The sequence below is a fragment of the Gopherus flavomarginatus genome (assembly GCF_025201925.1).
Source record: "Gopherus flavomarginatus isolate rGopFla2 chromosome 13 unlocalized genomic scaffold, rGopFla2.mat.asm SUPER_13_unloc_3, whole genome shotgun sequence".
NCBI lineage: Eukaryota > Metazoa > Chordata > Testudines > Testudinidae > Gopherus > Gopherus flavomarginatus.
Genome location: NW_026114611.1, coordinates 2,435,073 through 2,462,360, shown reverse-complemented (window position 1 = coordinate 2,462,360; position 27,288 = coordinate 2,435,073). Strand labels below are relative to the sequence as shown.

The window sequence follows — 27,288 nt, the reverse complement described above, 5'->3', positions numbered from 1 at the left end:
ACTGACAGAGCTATCGCCTCTCGTGGCCAGTGGAGTAATGAAGCTGATGGGAGCAGCCTAGAGCTAAAGCTTTACTGACTAGGAAAAGAAATAAGGAACTTATTTACCAGTTTAAAGCCAGTAAACATACACACAAAGGAGTTACAGTCTGAGGTTTCAAACAGCAGTAGAAGCTGCTGTAACAGGCAAGCTCTGTATGTCCCTTAGGGCTAACCCTGGCCAAACAGCCAGGATCCCTTGCTTATGCGTAGAAGTCGCGCCATCTGCCTGAAGTCCAAGCATAAGGGCAGTTTCTTACTGACAGAAATTTTTATTCCATTCCCCCAAAGCTCAAACTGATGGGGCAAGTGTTTGTGAAAGTCTCCACCGCCTGGGTGTGTGTGTGTGTGTGTACAATCAACCAAGTCTTTTGTCCACCGATGATCCACAGTGACTTGTCCGATGTCTCAGTCAGAGCCTTCTCTTGTTGGAAAAGAGATGACTCCTTTCCTGGTAAACTAGCATTTCACACTTGGTAATGCTTCTCATCTGACTCGGGGCGGGGGTGGCGGGGTGGCGGCGAGGGGGTTTACAGTTTTAGTGCCAACACTTATATATCACCTTATACCATGGGATACAGCTATTATAAGTGAGAATAATGCATGCAGCAACTCACAAGCTTTTCATAAAGTCTAAACAAAAAACACATTTTTATAAATCTAAAATGACACTGACAAACAGGTGAGCAAGACTAGTTTCCAGTCATGCATTTGTCACTTCCCAGTAAGGCCTAGAGGCCTTGGCATGAGCTGGCACCTGCTCTGCTAGTATCAGAAGAGGGTCTTCCATCTTATCCCCAGGTGTCCGCCAGGGATCCGTAGTGGGACCAGTAGTGTTCAACTTATTCATAAATGCTCTGGGAAAAGGGGTAAACAGTGAAGTGGCAAAATTTGCAGATGATACAAAACTACACATGACAGTCAAATCCAAAACAGACTGCGAAGAGCTACAAAAGGATCTCACAAAACTGTGTGACTGGGCAAGAAAACGGCAGATGAAAGTCAATGTTGATCAATGCAAAGTAATGCACATTGGAAAACACAATTCCAAGTATACATATAAAATGACGGGGTCTAAATTAGCTGTTATCACTCAAGAACGAGATCTAGGAGACATTGTGGCTAGTTCTCTGAAAACACCCACTCAACGTCCAACAAGATGTTGGGAATCATTAAGAAAGGGATAGATAATAAGACAGAAAATATCATATCACCTGTATAGAAATCCATAGTATGCTCACACCTTGAATCCTGTGTGCTGATGTGGTCGCCCCATCTCAAAAAAGATAGATTGGAATTGGAAAGATTCAGAAAAGGGCAACAAAAATGATGAGGGGTATGGAACAGCTTCTGTAGAGACAACTAAAGGGGGTAAGATAGAGGTCTATACAAGCATGACTGGTGTGGAGAAAGTAAATAAGGAAGTGTTATTTAGTCCTTCTCACAACACAAGATCTGGGGGTCACCAAATGAAATTAATAGGCAGCAGATTTAAAACAAAGAAAAGTAAGTATTTCTTCACACAGCCAACCTATGGAACTCCTTGCCAGAGGATGTTGTGAAGGCCAAGACTAAAACGGGGTTCAAGAAAGAACTAGATACATTCATGGATGATAAGTCCATCAATGGCTCTTAGCCAGCGGTGTCCCTAGCGAGCATCTGTTTGCCAGAAGCTGGGAATGGGCGACAGGGGATGGATCACTTGATGATACCTGTTCTGTTCATTCCTTCTGGGGCACCTGGCACTGGCCACTGTCAGAAGACAGGACACTGGGCTAGATGGACTTTTGGTCTGACACAGGATGGCCGTTCTTACATTCTTATCCCATAACCACTTAGTTTTCTTTAGAGCCTTTGGTGAGAGACCCTGTCAAAGGCTTTCTGAAAATCCCAGTTCGCTATATCGACTGAATCATCCTTATCCACATGCTTGTTGAGATCCTCAAAGAATTCTAGAAGATTGGTGAGGTACAAGTTCCCTTTACAAAAGCTGTGTTCACCCTTTCCCAACAGAGCCTGTTTATCTGGATGTCTGATCATTCTTTGTCACGGAGTGTGGGGGAGTCCGGTCCTGCACCCCTCTTCCTGGGACCCACAGTGATTCTCAACCAGCCAGTAAAACAGAAGGTTTATTGGACAACCGGAACGCAGGTTACAGCAGAGCTTGCAGGCACAGTCAGGACCCCTCAATCGAGTCTTTCTGGAGTTTCAGGGTGCTTGGGTCCAGCATAGGATCCCCTGAATTCCCCTCACCCAGCCCAAAACTGAAACTGAACTGCCCCTCCTCCAGCCGGCAGATTCCTTTGTCCAGCTTCCCAGGCCAAGGTGCTAACCCCCACCCCCTTACCTGGCTCAGGTTACAGGCTTAAAGATCCTGTCCCTCACCTAAAGACATCCCCGGCTCTCCCATCCTCCACACAGATAGCCCCTACTCCATCACATTCTTTACTCTAGTTTCTACCAATTTGCCCATTGCTGAAGTTAGGCTCACCGGCCCACAATTGCCAGGATCACCCCTGGAGCCCATTTTAAAAATTGGCGTTACATTAGCTACCTGCCAGGCGTCTGCAACAGAGGCTTGCTTCAGTGGTAGCTTGTGTGCTACGGCTAGTTGTTCTGCAATTTAAAATTTGAGTTCCCTCAGAACTCATGGTTGAATGCCACCTGGTCCAGCTGACTTCTTCCTGTTTAATTGAACAATTTGTTCTAAAACTTCTTATACTGAGATGGTACCTCAGATTTGTCACCCAATAAGGAGAGCTCCAAGGTGGGACTCTCCCTCCTGTCCTCTGCAGTGAAGACCATTGCAGAGAGTTCACGGAGCTTCTCTGCAATGGCCTTGTCTTCATAGTGTGCTCCTTTGTCAGCTAGTGGCCCCACCACCTCTTTGGCAGGCTACCTGCTGCTGATGTACTTAAAAACATTCTTATGCTTAGCTTTTGTGTCTTTAGCACATTGCTTCTCAGATTCTTTCTTGGCCTGACTTCTTAGACTTTGACAATTAACAGGCCAGAGTTTGTGAACCTTCCTATTATCCTCACTAGGATCTGATTTCCAAATTTTGAAGAACGACTTTTTGCCTCTAACAGCCTCCATTACTCTGCCATTTACCTAGTGTGGCTTTCTGCTGGTCCTCCTATTGTTGTTTCTGATTTAGGGCATACGTTTCATCTGAGCCTCTAACTGCAGCGTTTTTAAAGGGTCTGCATGCTGCTTGCAGGCACCTAACACTTGTGACAGCAGCTCCTTTTAATTTCCATCCAACCATCTGTACTTATGCCGATAGGTTGACTTTAGGTCTTTAACTTTGATCGGTAGCTGAGAAGATGGTAAATCAGACAAACCCCTTAATTTCCTTGTTATTTCCTGACTTCTTTATTCATCGCCTTTTCCTTATTTCCAGGCTGAAGTGGCGGCCTGCCAGGGAGCTCCCTGGCACCTCTGGCTGCCTGGGCTGAAGGCAAGAGGCAGGCCTGGGCGTGGGGAGGGCCTCCTGTCCCGGCCTGAGGCTGCAGTGCTTCCTGGTCCCGGCAGGCGGCTGCTGTGGGAGAACACGAGGGAGGCTCTCGGGGTGCTAGGCAGCGCTGTGTGGCTTTCAGGGGAAAGAGCTGAGGCTCCCGACTAGACCTGCTATTGACTCGTGTGGCTCTGCGCACAGTCAGCCGTGGCAGGCCAGAGTGCGGACGTGACTCAGGCTTAGGCAGCATGGCCGCTCTTTTCTGACGAGGCATGAGGCAGGCCAAGAGCTTTGCACAGCGTACAGGGAAGTGGGAGGGAGGCGTCTTTGGGCCGGTGTGTCTCGTCCGTTTCTCACTTGCTGCTTGGACTGAAGTGGGAAAGGAGCAAAACATACACGACTGAAGATTCTGCACTTGAGTTAAGCCCGAGTCCCTGACATGGCTGCTCAGAGATGAGCATTTACGGTGCAGCCCCCACACGCTTCCAGCCAGCAGGTGAACCCACTATGTCCAAGAGGGAGCCTTTGAGGTGGCAAGAGAGGGACATCACAGTTCCCGGCAGACCTTGAGGAGCCCACAAGGAGGCTTCAGTGGCATCCCTAGGGAAGCATAAACTCCCCCTCCTTTCCCGCTTCTGTGCCCATAACACAGAGCTCGATTAATCAAAACCCTCTTCTCCCAGCACCAGACCTCCTTCTTCTTACACTGGGCCTGCAAGCGAGGGGGCAGCTTTCACAGCACCAAGAGTCTAACCTGTGAGGCAGGAGGCGGCTGATGCTTGCAGTCTGCTGGGGAGCTCCCAGAAGTTATTAATGGACAGAGACTCCTCAATGCCCTTAGTAACAAGGGTTTGGGGTTCATTGAGGCCAGTAAGGGGGTCACTATGTCAGCCCTGTAACCCTCAGTGTCAGGTCACTGTGCAGCTTTGATCTAGAGCTCAGATCCCAACAACTGACCAGTAGCCCACCTGGTTACTCCTTACAGGCTGACCTTACCCCTCTTCCAGCCCTGGATTCGCCCCCTAATCATCCTACTGCCACTCAAAGCCACAGACGTGGAGGTGCTGAAGGAGGGAGGGGTGACTCTAGGGTGGGGTTCTTCTCTAAAGATGGCTGGTAGAAAAGTGGTGCTCAGTTCTGTCAGCAACCTGCCCAGTTGCCTCGCTGCCAGGGGATGCACACATTTCTGTAAGGCCATTAAATAGGATATTTGGCTTCTGAGTGAATGTGAGGAATATGCAATTATGAGAGGGAATTTCCATCCCTCTTTCACATGCAATTAAGAGCCCCAGTGGCCTAATGGATAAGGCATTGGCTTCCTAAGCCAGAGATTGTGGGTTCAAGTCCCATCTGGGGTGACAAGCTACTTTCTTCTTGTATATTGCAAAGAAACCTGGTGTTATTTTCCCCAAGGAAGCTGGGAGATGTTTGAACACAAAGTACTCCAGCTTGGGAACAATCCCCCAGAAATGGCATCTTCCACTCCACAAATGCTTTCTAAACCCAGCAGTAGCAAACAGTTCATACCAGTGTTTGTCTGAGACTAGAGCGAAGGGAAGTGTTTACTCCAACACCTCAGTGAAAGAGCAGGGCCATACTGAAAGAGAATGGATCTGTCTGGAGGCAGAGCAGACCTTGAGAATGAGCAACAGTGAGAAAAGAAGAGGTTCAAGTGTGTGTTAGGTGTTAGTTAGGTTGGTCTGACAAATTTCAAGAAAATCCCAATGCCCGTAGACTGGTGCAGACACTGGCTGTTTCTGATCTTTTACTGGGAGTTCATTGAGAAATATTTTCCTTAACTATGTTATGGAATATTGAGTTGTCTATGAAGGCACCATTCTTCCTGCTTTCACCCTTTGAGGCAACACGGCTACATGGCATGAGGCCAATGTGCACCTTCCAGTCAACTGCTAGAGAAGACAACACAGACAGGGGTGGCAGCAGGGCAGACTGGAGCTCCACGGAGATGGTGGGACCAGATCTCATCAACAGGGAGGTGGCCACCCCAGCATGCACAAGGCTGAGCAAGTGCAGTGTGTGCTTCACCGTGCCCCTACTCACTGCACATGGTGGTGGTGGAGGCCAGTTACCCAGGTAGGTTGGTCTGGCAAATTTAGGGCTTGGCTACACTTACAGATGTAGAGCGCTGGGAGTTAAACCAGCCCTTGGAGACCGCAGCAGGGAAAACACTGCTCTGTGTTCACACTCTCAGCTGCAAGAATACTGGAGTGGCCACATTAGCAGCTCTTGCAATGCCACAAAGAGTAGTGCAGTGTGGTAGCTATCCCAGTGTGCAAGTGGCTGCAACGTGCTTTTCAAATGGGGTGTGGGGGTGGAGTGTGACAGGGAGTGTGTTGTATGTGTGTGTGGGGAGAGATAGTGTATTTGGGGGGCTGATAGTGTGTCAGCATGCTGTCTTGTGTGTTCAGACAGCAGCAGACACCGCCCCCCCCATACACGCTCACAACAGCAGCATTCCACACTAATGATTGCTTTGTCCCAGAGCAGATAAGCAGCCAGCTGTCAGAAACAGAGCTTTCAAAGGGGATATCCGCCTGCCTGCAGCCGATTTCAAAACAATGACCAGAGTGGGCACTTGACTTCAGGGGATTATGAGATGTTTCCTGAGGCCAATCACAGTGCAGTAACCCAACACGTCATCCACCCTGATGCCTGGCCGTTTCAGCCGAGGCACAGCGAGCTTTATGCTTCTCATGGAGGAGGATTACCAGGAGTGCTCCAGCTGCAGAGCCCAGGCGCTCCATGTGCCTTGCCAGTGTGGACACCTCAGGAGTTAGGGCACCCAGGGCTGCTTTAATGCACTCTAACTTGCAAGTGTAGCCAAGCCCCTAGACTTGCGACCTGACATCCAGGGTTATAGGGGAGACATAGTGACTCCCTTACTGGCCTTGGGGAACCCCAAACCCTTGTTACTAAGGGCATTGAGGAGTCTCTGTCCCTTAATAACTTCTGGGAGCTCCCCAGCAGGCTACGGGCGTCAGCCACCACCTGCCTCACAGGTTAGACTCTTGGTGCTGTGCCAGCCGCCCCCTCGCTTGAGAGCCCAGTGTAAGAAGAAGGAGGCCCAGTGCTAGCAGAAGGGGGTTTTGATTAATCGAGCTCTGTCGTATGGGCACAGGACTCTTCCACTGTGTCACTCTGCTGGCTTCTCTTCAGCAGCACCTAGCGGCCCTGGCTCCAGGCTAGCGCCTTGTGAGCTCTGGCACTGGCAGGAAGAGTTGCAGGGTGCTGGGCAGCAGCATTGACAAACCAGCTGCTGGTAGGTGTCTCTGTGGTATCATGGGTCAGTGAGTTCAGCTGTTGATTGAAAGAAAGGGGGTTTATGCTCCCTCAGGGATGGCACTTGAAGGCTCCTCGTGGGCTCCTCAAGGTCTGCTGGGAGCCGTGATGTCCCCCTTTTGCCTTTTGCCGCCTCGAAGGCTCCCTCTTGGACACAGTGGGTTCACCTGCTGCCTACAAGAGTGTGGGGGGCCGTGCTGCAAAAGCCCATCTCCAAACAGCCACGCCGGAGGCTTGGGCTTAATCCTCAAGGCCGAGCACAAAACCTTCAGCCGGGAACATTTCGCTCCCTTTCTGCCTCTGACCAAGGAGCAAGGGAGAAGCAGAGGAGACACGCCAGCTCGAGGACGCCTCCCTCTCACTTCCCTGTACGCTGTGCAAAGCCCTTGGCCTGTCTCATGCCTCGTCAGGAAAACGCGGCCATGCTGCCCAAGCCTAAGTCTTGTTCACAGCCTGGCCCACCTCAGCTGACGGAGCGTGGAGCCATGCGAGTCAATGGAAGGTTGAATTGGGAGCCTCAGCTCTTTCCCCTGACAGCCACATAGCGCTGCCTAGCACCCCGAGAGCCTCCCTTGTGTTCTCTCACAGCAGCCGCCTGCCGGCGTGGGTGGGAAAAGGGGACCAGGAAGTACTGCTGCCTCAGGCTGGGACAGGAGGCCCTTGCCACACCCAGGCCTGCCTCTTGCCTTCAGCCCAGGCAGCTAGAGGTGCCAGGGAGCTCCCTGGCAAGCTGCCACCTCAGCCAGGAAATAAGGAAAAGGCGATGAATAAAGAAGTCAGGAAATAACAAGGAAATGAAGAGGTTTGTTGAACGGGTTTCTGCCCGATTTACCATCTTCTCAGCTACTGCTCAGTGTAGGGGGGCAAGCAGATGATCCAGCACAAGGAGGGAGAGGAAATGTGTTTGGGGGGAGGAAAGGCCTTGGGTTGCACTGAGGGAGTGCAGAGCAGGGGTGACACCCCAGAAACCTGCAGCAAAGGGACGGACAGGTGGGCTGCGTGGATAGAAGAGGCAGCGAGCTAAAAGGGGAGTGGGATCTAATGGTCAGAGCAGGTGGGGGTTGGGCTCTATCCCTGGCTCTGGGAGCAGAGGTGGGTCTAGAGGTGAGAGCAAGGAGACTGGGAGCCAGGACTCCTGGGTTCCATAGTGGCGGCTGTTTTTAACTTTGTCTCCCTCCCTAGAGGTTACACCCCAGCCCCCTAGTGGAATCTGACTGGGGGAGGGGGTTGCCCTGCCACTGCAGATTCGTGATTCGAACCCCTCCCCCCACGGGCTCTGACATCACAGAATCTCCCCCCAAGTCAGAAAGTAGGAGCCCCTCTCTGCATGCGGAGGAAGCTAGTGAGATTCTAGGTGGTCTCCGGCAGAGATGACAGCACCTACCAGACACCCACTCATGGTTGCAAGGAGACCCTCCTGCACAGCCCCCTGCTATGAGGGACCGGGGGCGCCCAGCCAGGGTCAGGAGGTATGCTCCCCCGGAGCCCCTCCCCCATTACTCCAGGATCCGAGCATCTTCCTAATTCGCAGGGTAATTCTCCTCCCAGACTCATGCAAGTGTAGGAAGCGCCACCAGCCCCATTTCCCAGATGGGAGAACTGAGGCCCAGAGAGGCTGAGTGATGTGCCCAAGGACACCCAGGAAGTCTGTGGCACAGCAAAGCATGTTTCTGCCTTCCCCCTCCCAGGTCTGGCCTGCTCCTGGGTCACTGAATGGTGCGGGGGCGGGGCCTCGGGGCAAGGGGCAGTGCAAGGGGGGGCCTCAGGGGAAGGGGCAGTGCAGGGGCGGAGTCTCGGGAGAAGGAGCAGTAGGAGGGCAGGGTCTTGGGGGAATGTGAGGGTGGGGTCTCAGGTGAATGGGTGGTGCAGGGGTGGGGTCTTGGGGCAATGTGAGGGCAGGGTCTCAGGTGAATGGATGGTGCAGGGGCGGGGTCCCAGGAGAAGGAGCAGTGGGAGGGCGGGGTCTCAGGGGAATGTGAGGGCAGGGTCTCAGGTGAATCGATGTTGCAGGGGCGGGGTCCCAGGAGAAGCAGTGGGAGGGCGGGATCTCAGGGGAATGTGAGGGTGGGGTCTCATGTGAATGGGTGGTGCAGGGGCAGGGTCTCGGGGGAAGGGGCGGTGCAGGGGCAGGGAATCGGGAGAATGGGCAGTGTGGTATTGGGCACTTCGGGGAAGAGGCAGTGGGAGGCAGGGTCTCGGGGCAAAGGGGAAGCATGTGGGCGGGGTCTCAAGCAAAGTGGTGATGTAGGGATGGCGATTCAAGGGAATGGGTGGTGAAGGGGCGGGGACTAGAGGGAAGGGGCCAGGCTGGGACTGGGGGAAGGGGCAGTGCAGGGGCGGGGTCTTGGGGGGAAGGGCAATGCAGGGGTGAGGTCTCAGGGAAAGGGGCGGGGACTGGGGGTAGGGGTGGTGTAAGGGCAGGGCCTCGTGGGAAGGGACGATGCAGAGATGGGGGTTAGGGGAAGGGGCAGGGCCTCGGGGGAAGGGACGAAGCAGGGATGGGGCTTAGGGGAAGGGGCAGGGCCTTGGGGGAAGGGACGATGCAGAGATGGGGGTTAGGGGAAGGGACGATGCAGAGATGGGGGTTAGGGGAAGGGGCAGGGCCTCGGGGGAAGGGACGATGCAGAGATGGGGGTTAGGGGAAGGAGCAGAGCCTCGGGGGAAGGGGAGATCTGGGGGCAGGGATTAGAGGGAACAGGTGGCGCAGGGGCGGGGCCTTGGAGGAATGTGAGCACAGGGTCTCGGGTGAATGGGTGGTGCAGGGGCGGGGTCTCAGGGGGAAGGGGCGGTGTAGGGGCAGGGTCTCGGGGCAATGTGAGGGCGGGGTTCCAGGTGAATGGGTAGTGCAGGGGCGGGGTCTCGGGGCATTGTGAGGGTGGGGTCCCGGGTGAATGGGTGGTGCAGAGGCGGGGTCTCAGGGGGAAGGGGTGGTGCAGGGGCAGGGTCTTTGGGCCAGGGCCAGCTCCAGGCCACAGCACGCCAAGCGCGTGCTTGGTGCGGCACGCCACAGGGGGCGCTCTGCCGGTTGCCGGGAGGGCGGCAGGCGGCTCCGGTGGATCTCCCGCAGGCGTGCCTGCGGAGGGTCCACTGGTCTCGCGGCTCCGGTGGAGCATCCGCAGGCATGCCTGAGGGAGGTCCACCAGAGCCGTGGGACCACCGGATCCCGCCGCAGGGACGCCTGCGGGAGGTCTACCAGAGCCACAGGACCAGCAAACGGCAGAGTGCCCCCCGCAGTGTGCTGCCATGCTTGGGGCGGCGAAATTGCTAGAGCCAGCCCCTGCTTGGGGCAATGTAGAAGCGGGGTTCCAGGTGAATGGGAGGTGCAGGGGCAGGGTCTCAGGGCAATGTGAGTGCGGGGTCCCAGGTGAATGGGTAGTGTAGGGGAAGGGTCTCAGGGGGAAGGGGCAGTGCAGGGTCAGGCTCTCGGGGGGAAAGGGAACCTCAAGGGCAGGAACTCTCGAGAAGAGGCAATGTGAGGGTGGGGGTGGGTCCTTGGGGAAAGGGTGCAGGGGAGGGGTGTATTGGAGAACGGAAATGCAGGAGTGTGGATTTGAGGGAAGGGGCAGAGTTAGGGTGGGGTATTGGGGAAAAGGGGCAATGCGAAGGCAGTGCCTTGGAGGAAGGGGCAGGGGCAGGGCTTTGGGGAATGGGGCAGGGATTAGGGGGAACAGGTGATGTGAGGCCAGGACGTCGGGGCAGGGGCAGTTTGGGGGCAGGACCCCAGGAGGAGGGGGCAGGGGCAGGGCTTTGGGGGGACGGTGGAGCTCGGGGAATGAGGAGGATTCCAAGGACACCAGACTTTCCCCTACTTCCTGGAACAGGGGGGCTGTCCCCACTGTCCTGTAAACAGCCCCACCATGTAACCCAGAGGTGGCTGCATCTTAGCACCAAGACACCAGTGGTCACCGCTCCAGAGGAGATGGTACATACAGGCCACTGCCCTACGTGGCCACCAGACGTCACAGACTGTGCACTGTCTTAGCTGGCCCCACATGTTACTGCCCCAAGAGGTGAGGTACACACAGGCTACTACTCAAACTGGGCACCTGGGGTCACTGCAGCAAAGGTTAAGGGGGATACAGGCAGGGCTCTGCCGCACATGGCCACCAGGTGGCACTGCTGCAATGGCGCTGGTGCAGAGGAGATGATAAACAGGCCACTGCCTGACGTGGCCACTACCACAATGGCGTGGGGAGAGGGGGAGGGAGATACCAATAGGGCACTGCCACACCAGGGCACCAGAGGGAGGTAACTGCTCCAATTAGTAGAGATACACATCGGGTAGTGCCCCAACTGGGGGCCCTACCCTAGAGAGAGGGCGGGCTGGGGAGAGAAGAGGAAATCAAAGGCCACTGCCTCACTTAGCCATAGGGGTCACTACCTAAATAGGGGACACACACACACACACACACAGGGCACTGCCCCACCTGACCAACAGGGGTCACTGCCCCAATTGGGGGATATACAGAGGGTATTGCCCCACAGGGATGCCAGGGATCAGTGCCTGCCATACCTGGCACACGGGTAGAGGGGATAGGGTGACCAGATGTCCCGATTTTATAGGGACAGTCCCGATATTCGGGACTTTTTCTTATGTAGGTGCCTATTATCCTCCACCCTGTCCCGATTCTTCACACTTTCTATCTGGTCACCCTGGGGGCGGGGGAGAGAGGGGGCTACACAAAGGGCACTGCCATACTGGGCCACCAGTGCACATCCCTAGCGGGGGAGTGATACACACCAGAAGCAGGGCTCACTGCCACAAAGGGGTTGGAAGACACCCAGGGCACTGCTTGACACAGCCACCCAGGCACCCTGCCCCCTTGGGGGAGGTGAAGAATACACCTTGGGCACTGACTCCTCTGGCTATTAGTGGTCACATGCCCAATATAGTGGTTGGGGGGGAGTAAATATACACAGGGGACTGCCCCACCTGGGGAACACGTGTCAACGAGATGAGAGTGAGATACGCAGAGGGCCCTGCCCCAATGGCTGATATACACACAAGGCCCTGCCTCACCTACGCACCAGCACTAACAGGCACAATGGCAGTAGTGGGGGTCACACAGACAACTGACCTCAGTTGCCACCAGGGGTCGCTGCAGCAATGCTAGGGGGGATACATGCCAGGCATTGCTGCCCCTCGCCACCAGGAGTCACTGCTCCTACAAGAAGGCACCTACAGGACACTCCCGTGCCTGGCCAGCAGGGGTCACTATCACTGGGGAGGGGCTATGGGGAAGCAGAGAAAGAGCAACTAACTGCAGTGGGGAAAATCATAATCTACCGGGGAGAAAGAACGGACTCTGCTAGGACATCGCACCAACTCCGGACAGGTTGGATACCAGCAATTCGGGGCTGGAGCAGCTCCAGCTAGAGGCTGGGTGGAGACAGGTGACTTCTGTGCTGAGCAGGCTGCTTTGGCAGCGAGGAGGGACAGGGAACCCCCAGCCAGGGTCTTGCTGCCCAAGGAGGGGGAGATCTGCGGCACTCTTTGGAGTAGCTGGTTCAGGAGCCGTGAGCCACACGCTTCTCCCTGCCTGAGCTCTCCAGGAGCATATTAGGTACAGGTGTGCGCTGGATGTAGGTACCAGTGTAACAACAGGGCCAGACTCTGCTGAGTGCTGCCTGTGAGAGACAGGGCCAGAGTCAGATGGGTAAATGGGGGAAGGACATGACAGAGCCAGCGGCCATAAGCTGATCCCATCATAAGTCCAGCCTGTGACATCACCATCCGTCCCTGCAGCTCTCCATCTGTCCCGCTGTCCATCCAACCCTCAACCCCCCATCCATCCCCAATGTATGTCACACACACCCCTTCACCCATCTGCCTCACACACTCATCTATTTCCTCATGCATCCTGCTGTCCCTCTGATTGTCCCTGCAGTGCCCAGCACAAGGAGGCATAATGGACCCTGAGCAAGGCTTTTGGGTGATGCAGTAATGGAGCTAGCTGGTGATAAGAGGCATCTCTAATTCCAGCCCCACTTCTCCTCTGCCCAAAGCCACGACCGTGAGCCCACCCCTCTCAGTCTCAGACCTCACAGCCCCAAAGACATGAACGGCCACTCACACTGTGACCCAGTTACAGCAATGAGGTCTTCCTGAAGATAGGAGGTGGGAGGAGCAACCCCCAATCCTAGCAGGCAGGACACATCCTTCCCAGTATGGCAGAGACCCTGCCCATGGGCAGATAGACCCAGCTGAGCCCATAGGAGACTGGGGGAGGGGGAGCAGAGGAAGAGAATGCAGGCAACTGAACATGACAGGTGTCCATGAAAGGAAAGAGAGAGAGTTTGAGTGAAAGTTGGCCAACACAGAGAGAGAAACCTAGGAGGACGAAAGAAATTCACAACAGGGAGTCACCCTCATGGATCCAACTTTCTGCTAGGGAGCACACACCACTCCTGGCCAGAGAGATGATCAGCTCTCGCAAATGGCAACATCATCTCCCCTGAAGCCAAAGCTAGTCCGGAAACCAACACCCAGGTAACAAGAAGTCCCTGCCTGGAGCCAGGACGGCTGTGACCAGAGCCCTTCCCAAACCAGATACACATCTCACCGACAGAGACGGTTACTCTCGTTCCAGTTGGGCAGCTCTTGCCTGACATCAACAGGATTCACGCTGCACTGCTCTCGATCACTTTCCATCTCACCTCAGGGCTGGACTCCGTTCCTGCGACTTCTTTTCCCTTGGTATGAAACACAACACAAGAGGAAAAGAAAAAGCAATGGTGGTGAGGCTCCTCTTCTCGCTACTCCCGCACCCCAGGGCTTCGGCTTCAACCCTCCTCCCATTCTGCCATCACAGCTACAATTAGAAATCTGAACCCGGGGCTCACACCTGGTTGTCTCCCCAATCCTAGGCCCTGTCCAGTATGTCTCCCTCCACAGAAGTTATCTGGCCTCATCTTACACTCCATCTTCATATTGCTCTTCTCCTTCCCAGAGCTCCTGCTCTGCTCCTCAGACCTGTCTGTCCTCAGCTCTGCAGGCAGAGGGGAAGGGGCATGATGGGAACACACACGCCCCATTCCAGACACCACACAGCATCCACAGGGCTACCAAAACACCTCATCTTCGGCCAAAACCACACCCCACCCCGAGGGAGCAAAAAGCCTTTGTGAGCACAGCACACACAAGACAGGAAAAGATTAACACCCACACCCAGCCCAGCCAAAATAGGAGCTTCCTCACCTTCCCAGCCACAGGTCCATGGGGCTCATGGATGGAGAAGTTTGCTGGGCTGTGGGGGTCCCTGAAGAACTAGCTCAGCATGTGAATGACTGGGATGTATGTGGAGGCCTGACTGTGGGCTGGGGTGTCCAGGAGGACCTAAGGGAAGGGAATAGGGGGATTAGAGATAGAAGAGGGAGGGGTTACCAAGGTGCATTGTGGGAATGTGGGATTTAGAGAGCCCAGAGTGGATGGGTGTTGGCGGTTGGACGACCCCACAGTGGTTGAAAAGGGGAACCTGGCAGGTTTGGGTGTAGCAGAGATTGAAGATGAGGAACCTCACACCCTGGGGATGATCTGGGGGAGTGGGAGGATGGGAAAGTGGGGCCCAGCAATGAGAAATGGGTTGGAGGCAATTAGGGGTGGGGCGCTGAGAACAGGGATGAGGGGAGGAGGAGGAAGGGGGGGCGGGGTGCTGAGGATGGGGATGAGGGGGAGGGGGGGCTGCTGAGGACGGGAAGGAGGATGTGGGGGATGGGGCGAGAGGAGGAGGTCAGTGTCGGGGTGCTGAGGACAGGGGGGAGGAGGAGGTCGGGGCGAAGGGAAAGGGCAGGTGGAGTGTACATGATGGGGGAGGGGATGCTGGGGGCTGAGGGATCCCCACAGATGGGGGTGGGGCTGGCGAGAGGGTCACAACAGATGAGGGGACACTGGGGGGGCAGGTTGTGGGGGCTTGAAGGGGCTGCTGGGGCCCTACAGAGGGGGAGGAGGGGGCGGTGCTGGCAGGAGAGTCACAGCGGACGGGGGAGGGGACACTGGGGGGCAGGTTGGGGGAGGATGAAGGCCCCGCGGCCCCAGGCTGCCGCTTGCGGGGCTGCTCCCAGGCAGCTCAGCTCACCCCCACCTGTTGCCCCCCCCCCCAGGCCCAGCGGGGGGGGTGAAGCCCTTTCACTCGCACTGCCTCTGCCCTGTGCCCCCCCCGCCTGGCTCCCACGGGCCCGGGGCTGCTCCTGGGTACTCCCCCAGCTCGGGGAGGGCGGGCTAGGGGTTAGAGTGGGGGAGGGGCAGGGATGGGAGTCAGGACTCCTGGGTTCTCCCCCCAGCTCGGGGAAGGGGGGCTAGGGGTTAGAGTGGGGGAGGTGCAGGGATGGGAGCCAGGACTCCTCGGTTCTCCCCCCAGCTCGGGGAGGGGAGGTTAGGGGGTAGAGTGGGGGAGGGGCTGGGGGGTCTCCTGCCCAAGAGGCAAGTCCAGGAGCTGGTGTCAGGCAGCAGGTCACTTGTGGGCCCCAAGTGTCCGATCTGGAAACAGCTGCCTGTCCCTGTGCCCGGGGACTGCGCGTGGCTGGCAACCGTCTCCTTGTACCTGAGAATTATCCATACACCCCAGGGGTGTGAGCCCTGCGCTCCCCTGTCAGTGCCTGGGGCACAGAGCCATGTGTACGAGTCACTCTCTGTGCGGGGATGTCAGTTCGTACAGACTTTGCTGGTGCTTTTTCTGTAGCCTGTGGTAAAATGAGGCAATTAACTAGATGCGTTGATGGAAGTTCTCTGCGTACCCTCAGGGTACACGTACCCCTGGTTGAGAACCACTGATGTAGGGGAACCCAGGCCCACCCCCCTATTCTGACTTCCAACCCTGTACCCTGGGCAGCTGATTCTGCTTTGCTTATCTTGCATCAGCCTCAAGTCAGCTTCACTGGGTCACCACTTCCACCATAGCCAGACATCAGAGAGAGGAAGTTTCCTCTCAGCTGTAAAAGCAGCAAGGGCTCCATGAGGGGTCGGTGCTGCTGGAGAAATTATTGACACTTTCTCTAGTCTCCTTTTCAGATTTTGCCCCATTTTCTCTTTAATTCTCCAATATTAATTTAACAATCTCAGATTTGGGATATTTTCACATCTGTTTGACCTGCAGCAAATTTTATTCCTTTCTTTGGGAAATTGTCCTGAAACATTCCCCAAAGGAGAAGGGGCTTAATGGGTGCAGTTTGCAGAGCCCCGAGACACAGCTGCCTCTCGGGTGGGCTGGGGCGGCCTTTCTCTGCTGGCGAGGAAGGGGACAGGAGGAAAAAGGCTGCAGTGGAGACTGTCCAGCACAAGCCTACGCAGTCCTGGCTACTGCTACCCCCAACTGCCAGTCACCTGCCTGCCCCTGCTTCTGCCTCCTTCCCACTACCAGGAAGTTTTCCTGCTCCACACTCCCCTCACATACCCTCTTAAAGCACCTCCTGAAAGGGCTCCCTGCTGCCATGTGAATGGTGTGGGGGTGTGTGTAGGGGGGGGAATTATTGCTGTCTGTTAATTGAACTTCCACTGTCCAATTAATCTCACTTAATATAAAATATCTTCATATTCGGGTGGTTTTCTCTCATTAGCAAATGCTTCTTTTTAGACTCTTCCCCAGTTCTCAAAGATAGATATAAAATATCCTGTGTGCAGCGCTGTAGTAGGCAGGTTGGTCCCAGGGTATTGGAGGCTTCCCCCTTGGTTTGTATACAAATGTTTGGTGTTATTCTCCAGCCCATTCCTTATGAATACTAACTTGATGTTAACTTTTTTGCTGGCAGCTGTGAATTGAGGGGAGCTTTTCACTGATCTGTCTACAGCAACATGCAGATCCCGTTCTTGGGTTGTGTAGCCGATAATCTGTTCTGCTGCCGTCGCTAGGTGTAATGCATTTTCAGTAGGGGTTTCTCCCCTCTTCCCTTTTTGTATTTCCTCTCCCTACTAATGTTGGGGTGTCCTTCTCCTCAGGTTAGTGTATTAATGATCTCATCTTGGGGTCATATGTGTCAATTCGTTGCTACGTCTTCAGAGAACTATCCATGATGACTCCAAGATCTCTTTCCTGATTAGTTGTAGCTAAATTAGCCCCCATCATATTGTATGTATAGTTGGGGTTATGTTTTCCCAACGTGACATTTATCCACGTTAAATTTCATTTGCCATTTTGTTGCCCAATCATTTAGTTTTGTGAGATCTTTTTGAAGTTCTTCGCAGTCTGCTTTGGTCTTAACTATCTTGAACAGTTTACTATCGTCTGTGAACTTTGCCACCTCACTCTTTACCCCTTTCTGCAAATCATTTATGAATAAGTTGAATAGGATTGGTCCTAGGGCTGACTTCGGAAAATCACAGCAGCAAGATGGAGTTTGGAGTCACACGGGCAGGTCACATGTCCATGCATGATTCAATTTGCAGGCCTACGCCATTGTTTACATGTTAGTTTGAATGTTCCCAGGAAAGCTCAGATGTGGATTGGCATTTTCCAAAGTCCATTGTCAGTGAAGCGTTTCTTGATTGGGCACTTACTGAGAATAGTCCTTTCTCAAGAAGCTGACCAAATGCATCACTGACGCTACTTGAAATCAAATACATTTGAGATACAAGTACATAGCCCATATTCATAATTTCAAATACAAAAATGGTACACACATACAGCTAGTATAATTATAACCAGCAAATCATAACCTTTTCATAGACACCTCACATTACAACTTTTGCACAATATTTGTTGCAAATATGTAATAGTGGTGGCAGCAATGATCTATATGGTCCCAGTTGATATTAATAATGTCACAGCCTACAGAGAAGTGAGAGGGAGGTGTCTTCTAGCAGGCGTTTCTCCTACATTTCTCTATTGCCGCTTGGGCGGAGGCGAGAATGGAGCAAAACACGCCTGGCTCAAGGTTTTGCATTCAACTTTGAAGATTAACCCTGAGCCTCCGGCATGGGTGCTGGGAGATGGATTTCTGAGTTGCATCCAGCACAGTCTTCGGGCCTGAGCTGAAACCACTGAGGCCAAGAGAGACGGGTTTGAGGTGGCCTTTGAGGCTCCCAGCAGGTCTTGAGGAGCAAGGGGTTACCGCCATCCCTGGGGGAGCTCAAACCACCATCCTTTCGATTAACAGCAAAACACAAAGACCCACTGCGCCACAGAGACACATGTCTGCTGTTACCAAGGCTGCTGCCTAGCAGCGTGCGCATCTGCCTGCCAGCGCTACAGCTCGCAAGGCAAGTGTGGATGCTGGAGGTAAAGAGCCAGTAGAGTGACACAGCAGCTCTAAAGGGGGGTGAAGGCCAGGAGTGAGGGGTACAGGGCATGGGAAGGGGCTCTGGACTGGGGCAGGGGGGTAAGGATGCGGGAGGGGGTGAGAGCTCTAACAGGGGATGAAGGGCAGAAATGAGGGGTTCAGGGTACAGGAAGGGGCTCCAGGCTGGGCAGGGGGTTGGGGTGCAGGAAGGGGTGAGGGCTCCGGCTGGGGATGTGTGTAACCTTCCCCTTTCCATAGCCATGTGTCTGAGCCACCAGGGCCAGCACGTACAAGGCCTCCCTGCCGAAGCGCTGACAGTGTCCAGTGACGCTACACCTGGCCCTCTACTGACAGCTCAGGGGTTTGGCGTCCTCTGGCACTGAGACACCACAATAATTACAGGGTTATTTCTAATGGGTTAAAGCAGAACTTGTGCTGAGATTAACACGTCCCTCGTGGGTCTGGGGGTTTTACAGCATGAACTGGCTCTGCGTGTGGGTACTGTGCATGTGTTTCAGTGACACTAACATGGCTGAAACACATAACTCCCCATCCTGGGGGTTTCCATCCCCCCGATTCCTTCCACGGGGGGCGCTGACCCGGCTCCTCTACAGCCAGATGCCCTGATGGGCAGCAGTCGGGATGTTGGGAGAGGTTCTGTTTTCTGTGGCTAGTGACAGCCCCAAAGTGACTCCCACCAGCCCCCATTGCCTTGCCCTGCAGCTGCCAGTCTCTGAATCTTGGCCTGGAATTCGATTGGAACGAGGCCCCTGGGAGCTGGATAGACCATGGGTCAGACACTGCAACATTGTAGCCAGAACATCCATGTGTAGATTTTAAGGCCAGTCAAGACAACTAAATAATCCTGTCTAACTCCCATGCACGTGACAGGCCACAAAGTCACCCCTGCACTGAGCCCAACCACTGGGATTAAACCAAAATATTCCAGCCCTTAGGAAAATATCCTGTTGTGTGCCACAGACGGAGCATAGGAGAGGCAGAGGGGTACCAATACTGGAGGACCCTGAACTGGAATTGATTTGGTGAGATGTACCCAGCTGATCTGGGCAAGTGACTTGTGCCCCATGCCACAGAGGATGACAAAAACTCCAACATCCCTGCCAGAGTGAGCTGGGGGAAATTTCTTCCTGACCCCAGCAACGGAGATCAGGGAAACCCTGAGCATGAGAGCAAGGCCACCAGCCAAGCACCGGAGAGAAATGGTGTTCTATCTCACCCGAGAGCACTTTCTTCAGCCCCCCCCTGTCCCCTCTTGCCACCCCCACGTGGGGTGAAGAATCCATCATTGCCCTGAGTACTTTGTTCCAATGTTTAATCACCCGATTGCAAATGTATCCCTTATTTCTCATTTTAGTTTCTCTGCCATTAACTTCCAGCCACTGGTTCTTGTTCTGCCTTTTGCTGCTGGGTTAAAGAACCCGTCAGTACCCAGGATTTTCTCTTTGGGAGGGGATTTACATACTGTCATCAAGTGACCTCTTGGTCTTCTCTGTGATAAACTGAGCAGACTGAGCTCTTGTCTTGCACTGGAAGGCAACTTTTCAGCACTTTTTTTTCTCTTCTCTGCCCCCCATCCAATTTTTCATTCTTCATCTTAAAATGTGGCCAAGATGACAGTGTGCAAGAGTCCAGTGTTGGTCTGACCAATGTTGTACAGAGATAACACTAGTGCCTTATATCTAGTCACTGTTCTCCTATCTGTACATCCAAGGACAACCACAGCATCGCACGGGCATTTCATGCTGAGTTGTTTGTTCATTATGGCACCTAAACCCTTCTCCGAGTCACAGCAGTCTGGCCTTGCTCGTTAGTAAAGCTCAGTGTGTTTGAATGGACACAGCTTCCCAAGTGCTCTGTAACATGCACAAGGGATTCCCCTCCTCAGTCACCTTCACCTGCTGCTAGTCTCTTGTCTCTTTCTTCTTCTCCAGGATCTGCATGTGTCATTGTGGGGGGAGTTCTCCTCCTCTCTTTGCCTGGGAGCGATGTGACCCCCCCGGATGGACTGACCAAACCCAGGATTCCTTCAGCCTGAAAGCAGAGGGGAGCCTTCACCCGCTCCCTCTTTAAGGCTTCAGTCCCAGGTCCTAAATTTCCTGCCAAAGCACAAAAATCTACACTGAGCCCAACTCCTCTCTCGGTGGTGATTTCCTTTCTCCCACAAATCTGTCCTGAGGACACAGCCCTGGGAACAGGTGAACACAACCCCGGAGATTTCCCTTCGCAGCCTGCAAGGGGCAGTTCGCCCTATTAAACAGCTCGGGAATGTCGTCTTTTTCTTTTCTCCTTTCAAAAGTAATTTCTTGTATTTCTAGTCTCTTTATATGACCCACCGATTTGCCGCTTCCAATTCTCTGCTGTAGACGCCAGCACTGGATTGAGTGAGGTGCCTGGACCCATCCTGTACTGAGTACGTGGGGGACTTGCAGGATCAGACCCTAAAATCGCTTTGGAGGGAAATTCTAACCCCACTCAACCCCAACCTGTTCCTGGGAGGTGTCGGTATTGACCCAGGCCGCCGAGCACCAGGGAATGAAGAGACCAATTTTATCAGTAAGTCAGACCCCCTGGCTGCCCACTGCCTGGATCACCTCCCCCCAGGTGACGGGAGTCACCCTCCAGAGCCATTGCTGGGCCCCGGGGGGCAGCCACACAAGCCATGGGGATGGGCATCTCCCAGGAATCTCGACAACGAATCTCCAGGCCGGAGGGTTTCCCCTAGTGCCTGATCCACCCTCAGGGTCCAGCCAGCCAGCAGCTTCCACCCCAGGCTAGTGCGCTAACAGCAGCAGCGTGGCTGGGGGGTTCGGCCGGTAACTGGGGCCAGTCGTCTGAGCATGAACCCAGCCGACCCCAGGAGATGGACCCGGGTCACCAGCCCAACCCACCACACAGCTGCTGCCACTGCTCCATTAGTGCGTGAGCTCCCATGGACCACGCTGGGGAGATCCCCCAGCTGCAGGGTAGATGCCCCTGAGCGCCTGGCAGGGCACAGCTCCTGGCTGACCTGCCCTGCTGAGTTCTCTACTAGGCTGGGTGGATCTGGGGCCAAGGGTGCTGGGTGACAGGGAGGCGTTGGCTCTGGGCTGGGATTGTCACTTCCCCCCCTGCCCATCCAACAGGATCACAGCAAACGAAACCAGCTCAGCCTGCAGGGGAAGAGTTCAGTCCAGGGCCTGGTGCATTCTGGGAGCAGGGACGGTGCAGAGAAAGGGCAGATACAGGGCACCTCTGAACACTCTGCGCAGAACTGCCTGTCCTGACCCACAGCCCCTGTTATCCCAGCCCTGGGCTCCCCTCTCACTGCTCTGCCAGTGCCCCTCACTCCCGATCCACAGACCTCCCCCGCTGTATCTGTGACTTCTGCTACCGAACCACCAATGCGCTGACTCCTCTTGTGAGACATTTCTCTGCACAATACTGCTGCTATTCCGGTTACTGACTCCAGGAAACATTTTCCTTAGCCTGGTTCCGTGTGTCACTGGTTTCTATAGCAAAGATCAGTCCCTGGCCCTGTGGCCCAGACATCCTCATTCACATCAAGCTTCAAGTTGAGAATCATTTCCCATTCCCGCTCTGTGGGAGGGGAGACTTTTAAACGCACTCTCTGTGCAACTGCACGTGGCTAAGCAAAGAGAACAAACCCAAAATCCCCCCTGTGCTTTGGGAGCCAGGTTTGCTGTGGGAATTCTGTAGTTCAGATGACTTCATGCCTGGGCATTGTGATTCTTTACCAGTTTCTCTGGCAGTGGGGCAGTTTTGTTCTCACAGCTGTGATGGCCGAGTGGTTAAGGCGTTGGAGTTGAAATCCAATAGGGTTCCCCTGTGCAGGTTCAAATCCTGTTCACAGCGAGGCCTGTGTTTTAGCTACTCTCTAACCCGGGCAATACCTCTCTACAACCCCCTGAGACACTCTCAATTCTCTCCCCACCCCAAGTAAATCCTGTTCTGCTCCTTTCATAGAGATGCCTGGGACACCACTTCTCAGCACCTAAAGCTTCTGGCACTCACCTAGTGCCCCAGAGATCAGCCATAGCCCTGGTTCTGCTCCTCTCTCTAGCGTGTGAAAGGAGCCAAGTCAGCGACTCCATGGGGGCTGCAGAAGCAACAGAGAGAAAAAAAAAAAAAGGAACCCAGCAGCCATCTCTGCCCCTGCACCTCCCACCTGCTAGCAGGCCTGGCTGATAAGCTCCTCCTCTTCTCCTTCAGCGCCTCCCGCTGGCCATTGATGGGGTGTGCTGGAGGAGTGAGGAGAGAAAGAAGTGGGGCAGGGTCGGGTAGGAAGAGATTTGATGGTTTGGGGGCAGGGCCTGAGGTGGAGCAGGCATTGAGCACCGCCCAGGAACTCTCAAAGTCAGCACCTCTGAGCGCAGAAGCCTTCCCTGAGTCTGAGCTGCCAGGATCCCTGCCACAGAGCAGGTGCCACAAGTCTCAGCCTCTCTGTCCCACACATGGCTCTGGGCACCACCAGGAATCATTTGGCTCCTGGCACACAAGGCAACTTAAAAGTTGAGTCCCTGGACAGCAGCTCAAAACCTGGTTCCTCCCATTAAGAGCCTGATGCTCTACTGACTGAGCTAGCCAGGCTTGCTAGGAGCCTCCACCCCTCCACTTCTTTTCCACGGCCACTGCCAATTCCTCCTTCTCTTCCTCTCTCCTGCATCTGAGGGTCACTAAATCTCCTCACCTAGACAGCCAGCCCGTCCACTGCACTCCAATCCCCCATGCCTGAGCCTCCCTGCTAAAGTCCTGCACCTGGCTCCATAGAATTAATTCTCACATGTTGCTGGGAACTCTACTTCTTGTGCCCAGAGAGTCTCGGCCCCGCTCAGTAGAAGACCTGAGAAACACAGTGTCTGCCTTTTCTAAAGAAGTGTTTGGAGGGGCTTTTCTTACATGTCCTAATGGATAAGGTGTCGGACTTCAAATCAGGAGATTGAAGGTTTAAGTCTCTTCATGGTTGTGTTGCTGCAGTTTTACCTTCGTGCTGAAAGTCCTGCTACCTTCAGGGCTGGAACCTCTTCTTGGCTGCTCAGGCCAATGCTCTGGCTTCAGCTAGAGCCCTGGGAAGGAGTTGGGGGTTGGGTGTCACAAAGGCTGGGGCATGAGCCGCAGGTGCTTCCAATCAAGTCCTTGCCATTCCTGACTTGCCAAAGATAATGGGCGGCTGCCCGGGCTGGCGTGTAGAGCAGTTTCTCTCTTCCAAGTGTGCACCTGCCCCTGTGCTTGAGGGGGCTTGGTAAATAGCACCTTGGGAGCCTGGGTGTTTCTCTGCTTCTCGCCAGCTGGGGAAAAGCCTCTTGGGATAAAATCTTCTGCCCCACTGCAAAAGTGAGCACTGTGAGTGGGAACAGACAGAGGCCACACCAGGGGGCTGGCCCTGCTTTCCTACCCTCTTCTGATGTTGGCCACAGAGCATCAGCAGCTGCCCTTCATGCTGGTCTGTGAGTCGCTTTCAGTGGGTGTTTGGCATGGCAGGAAGCAGCCTGGCCGGGGGTCTTTGTGGCTGTCTGCTGGCCATGCATAGGCATGGGGTTCTCCCCTCCTCTTGCCCTGCCTTCAGTTGCTCTGTGGCTTATAAACCTTCCCTTTGAGTTGTCAGCACCAGCCGCCTTTGCTCTAGCTGTGCGGAGGAGGGAAAGTGTGAGGGGGTTCAGGCTGGGCTCCACCTCCCTCCTGCCAGGCCCTGATTATTAATCCCGGCCCTGGCACTCCTTTCGTCAAGCGCCATGTGGGTCAGAGGAAAGGTATGGCAGGAAGCACAAGGGCCAAACTTGTGGGCATTAGGTGAAGCAGCAAGAATCCCAACCAGGTCAAACCACAAGACTACAGGCAGCCATAGCCACCTCTGCACCCCAATCCATTGCAGCCATTTCAACCAAAGACCTGGCTCTAGTTTGTGTGAGTCACCCAGCAGGAGGGAAAAGACTCACTCTTAAACAACTGGAGACAGAAAAATTGAGCACTTTGAGCTCCAGGGCTTTACCACAATCCAACACAAGGTCCCACTGATATTTGAACTCAGACTGCAGGATTCAGAGGGCTGCCCATTACACCACGGGACTAGCTTGCATTGCCTTCTCTGGCCATTGGTGACCCTCATGGGGCTGGCTCGTGTAAGGGACTGTTGGCCCTTTACTGAAATTTAGTAGAGTTTTTGGTCGGCTAGTTCCCAGTCCCAATAAAAGGGGGAAGGGTCAATGGGAAATCAGGCCCCTGAGACTGACGTGCCCCTGGGGCAATGGTCACAAACTGGTAGAGAACATGTTAGAATTTGTTAATGGAGAAAAATTCCCGGTGAAAGTTGGCAAAGCTGTGAAGATTTTGAAAAATTCCAGTGAATTTGCACATGAAGATACAAACAGAGAGACAAACACACAGAGAGAAAGAGAAAATCACAGACTGCACAGGCCCACACAGACATAAACAAAAACCAAACCCACACAGCACACAGAGCCATATACACATAAGGGAAAGCCACACAAAATATAGAAAGAACAAATCCACACCAAAAAACACAGCAAAAGCCCACAACAAGAAAGCACAAAACCCACATACCAAAAGAATACTAAGCAAAAAAACAATCTGTATGCAAAAATCATACACACACGCACCCAAAACTATGCTAGGCATCCCCCAAAATCACACAGGACCCACATGCACATCAACACGACAGACGAAAACCACATCAACATACAGAAAGCCAGGCAGGGTTTGAGTCTCACAGCAAAGAGGGTGAACACACAGCTGGTTTGGGGAGCAAAGACTGAGGGGGAGTCAGGGGCAGTGCTCTGGGCTCTGCCTGACCCCTCCCTGAGGCAGGTGGAGAGCAGAGCCTGGTAGATTTGTGGAATCTGCCCTGCTCTCTGTAAAGCAAGGGGACCTCAATGTCTTCTGAGCTGCAACTGTATTTTCTGCAGGGCAAACTGATTGGTAGAACCCATTTGTTTAAAGAAAGCTAGTGCTTCAGGTGAGGTTTGAACTCACAACCTCAGCATTGCTGCCCTCAGCACTGCTACTATAAGTCCTGTACAGTAACCCATTGCCCCTCTGAGGGTTTTGCCTTCTTGATTCATGGATGGATTAGGGATTGAGGGGGTTGCATTAACTAAAACAAATCCATATTAATGGCTGCTGAATGGCAGCAGCAATGGTGGGGAGCCTCCTTCTGTGTGATAGAGCTGGTTCCCACCTTCTGTTGCTGAGAGGAAGGTTGGTGCTTTGAACCCACCCAGTGCTGGAATGTCCCATGGGTGTGATTAACAGAACTCAAGAGGAGAGAAGGAAAGAGAAGGGAAGTCTTTTCTAGTCCTGCCTAGCTCCATTGGTCTCCTGCGGCCCTTTCGGCTCTCTGCTCCCCTGTTGGGGAGATGCAGAGACAAACCCCCATCTGGGTGAGTCACCGAGAGGCTGTGTCCCATGGAGTGTGTGTGGGAGAGGGGGAGGGTTGGACTGGGCTCAAGGGGAGAAGGTTGTGTGTGACAGTGTGTGGGGGAGGGGGAGGGTGTGTTCCTTAGGATATAAATGATGGAAAACACAGGGGCAGTGACAGCGAAGCCCCGTGTCTCAGTGTTATGACCCTGTGTGTTGCTGCCGTTCACCTTCCCCTCCTATGGTCTCATCTTTCATTGAATCCAGCATTTTTTCACCTATCATCACCACAGAGGTGTCCCACATGCCTCAGATACAGAGTGTCCCTGTTAGAGACGCCGAGGTCTGGAACTGATTTCAGCTGCTGGACAGCTCTGCTAGGTCTTTATTCATTTGCATAGGAAAATGCTGAGTGTTTAAATTCATTTCAAGTCCACCCCCCCCGACATTCAGCGAACTCCTGAACATACTGGACATGGGTCTGGAAATCTATTTTCATTCGAAAAAGTTTTTCAAGGGAATCACTTGGATTGGAACTAGGAACCTATTATCCTGCAGGGAAACATTCACCCACTGATCTATACTCACAACAAAAAGTGTCATGTATAGCTCAAAACAGGAACAGTTTTAAACCTAGGGGTTACTAAATTTTCTCTCTATACAAACACCACAGCTTACAAACTTCCCACCCCCGCTCTGTGTCCCCAGAGTACAACAACAACTCTCCTTGGAGCACACACAGCTCCCCAGCTCCGTGGCCGTCAGTCTCTCCAGCATTGCTCCAATCCCTTAAAGCAGGGTCTCAACCTCAATTTACCTTAGGGCCAGTGCCAATCCTCCAGTCCTCCCAGTGGGCCAATAATGTCACTCATACCGCTCAGAACCCACCCCCCAAAACTCTGCCTCTCATCTGCCTAAGGCTCTGGGAGGGAGTTTGTGTGGGGTGAGGAGGTCTAGGGTTCAGACCCTGGGTTGGGGCTGAGGATTGGGGTGCAGGAGGAGTGCAAGCTCTGGGGGGAGTCTGGGTGCAGAAGGGGTGAGAGGCTGGTCTCTGGGAGGGAGTTTGGGTGGGGGAGGGGTTCTAGGGTGCAGGCTCTGGGATGGAGTTTGGGTGCTGGGTGCAGGCTCTGGGCTGGGACAGGGGTAGGGGGAATAGGAGGAGGGATGAGGGTGCAGGCTCTGGGAGGGAGATTGGAGCGGGTGTGTGGAGGGAGGGGGTGCAGGCTCTGGGAGGGAGATTGGAGCGGGTGGGAGGGGGAGTGTGGAGGGAGGGGGTGCAGGCTCTGGGAGGCAGTCAGTGGCGCAGCGCTTACTTAGGGCTCCAAGGCAGGGCAGGCTGGGGGGCCATCGCATGCTGCTGCCCCAGGAATCACCCCCACAGCGTCCCATTGGCTGCAGGAGCTTGGACTGGGGGCACCGCGTAGAGGCACAGCTCTGCCCCGCCTTGCCATGGGGAGGGGCCGGCAGCCACTGGAGCGAGCAGGCAGATACTGCACTGCCAGGGCCCCGGTGGGGAGCGCCTGGGGGCAGCAGGTGGGGCCAGGGAGTGAACTGGTCCCAAAACTGCTGAAGCCCCATGGGCAAGACCTGGGAACCAGGACTGCCAGCCAGACAAACACCTTTAAGAGGAGGCGTCCCTCTCCCTGTCAAAAAATGATCTTCCTCCTTCAGTTCAGTGACAGCCTGAATTGTTCCTTATCCCGGCAGAGCCAGAGGACTGAAAGCAGCAACATCAAACCCATGTGTAGCTCGCAGGGATGGAGATAAACACTCCCTGGTATCTGAGGAGATGTTCAGCTTTGCCCTTGGTCAACTACAAGGCGAAAGGGAAAGGAGGTGGCACCAGATATAAAAAGTGAAACATGACACATCATAGTTACGCCCATGGTG

The 27,288-nt window shown here is 54.2% G+C and overlaps 1 long non-coding RNA gene and 2 other non-coding genes across 4 annotated transcripts in view; all 3 read left to right on the top strand.

Moving 5' to 3' along the window:
• LOC127041585 (uncharacterized) overlaps positions 1–14,401 on the top strand; it is a 593,788-nt gene extending 579,387 nt beyond the window's left edge. Inside the window, exon 3 of one of the 2 annotated variants that reach the window (XR_007771680.1) lies at positions 14,169–14,401. This is a non-coding gene — a long non-coding RNA (uncharacterized LOC127041585). The remainder of the gene's footprint in view (positions 1–14,168) is intronic. The other variant, XR_007771679.1, reaches the window with a different exon arrangement.
• Positions 4,781–4,853, top strand: TRNAR-CCU (transfer RNA arginine (anticodon CCU)). The gene has a single exon. It is a non-coding gene; the product is annotated as a tRNA-Arg (tRNA).
• Positions 14,402–21,797: 7,396 nt separating the features above from the next.
• On the top strand, positions 21,798–21,879 carry TRNAS-UGA (transfer RNA serine (anticodon UGA)). The gene has a single exon. It is a non-coding gene; the product is annotated as a tRNA-Ser (tRNA).
• Positions 21,880–27,288: the final 5,409 nt, after the last annotated feature.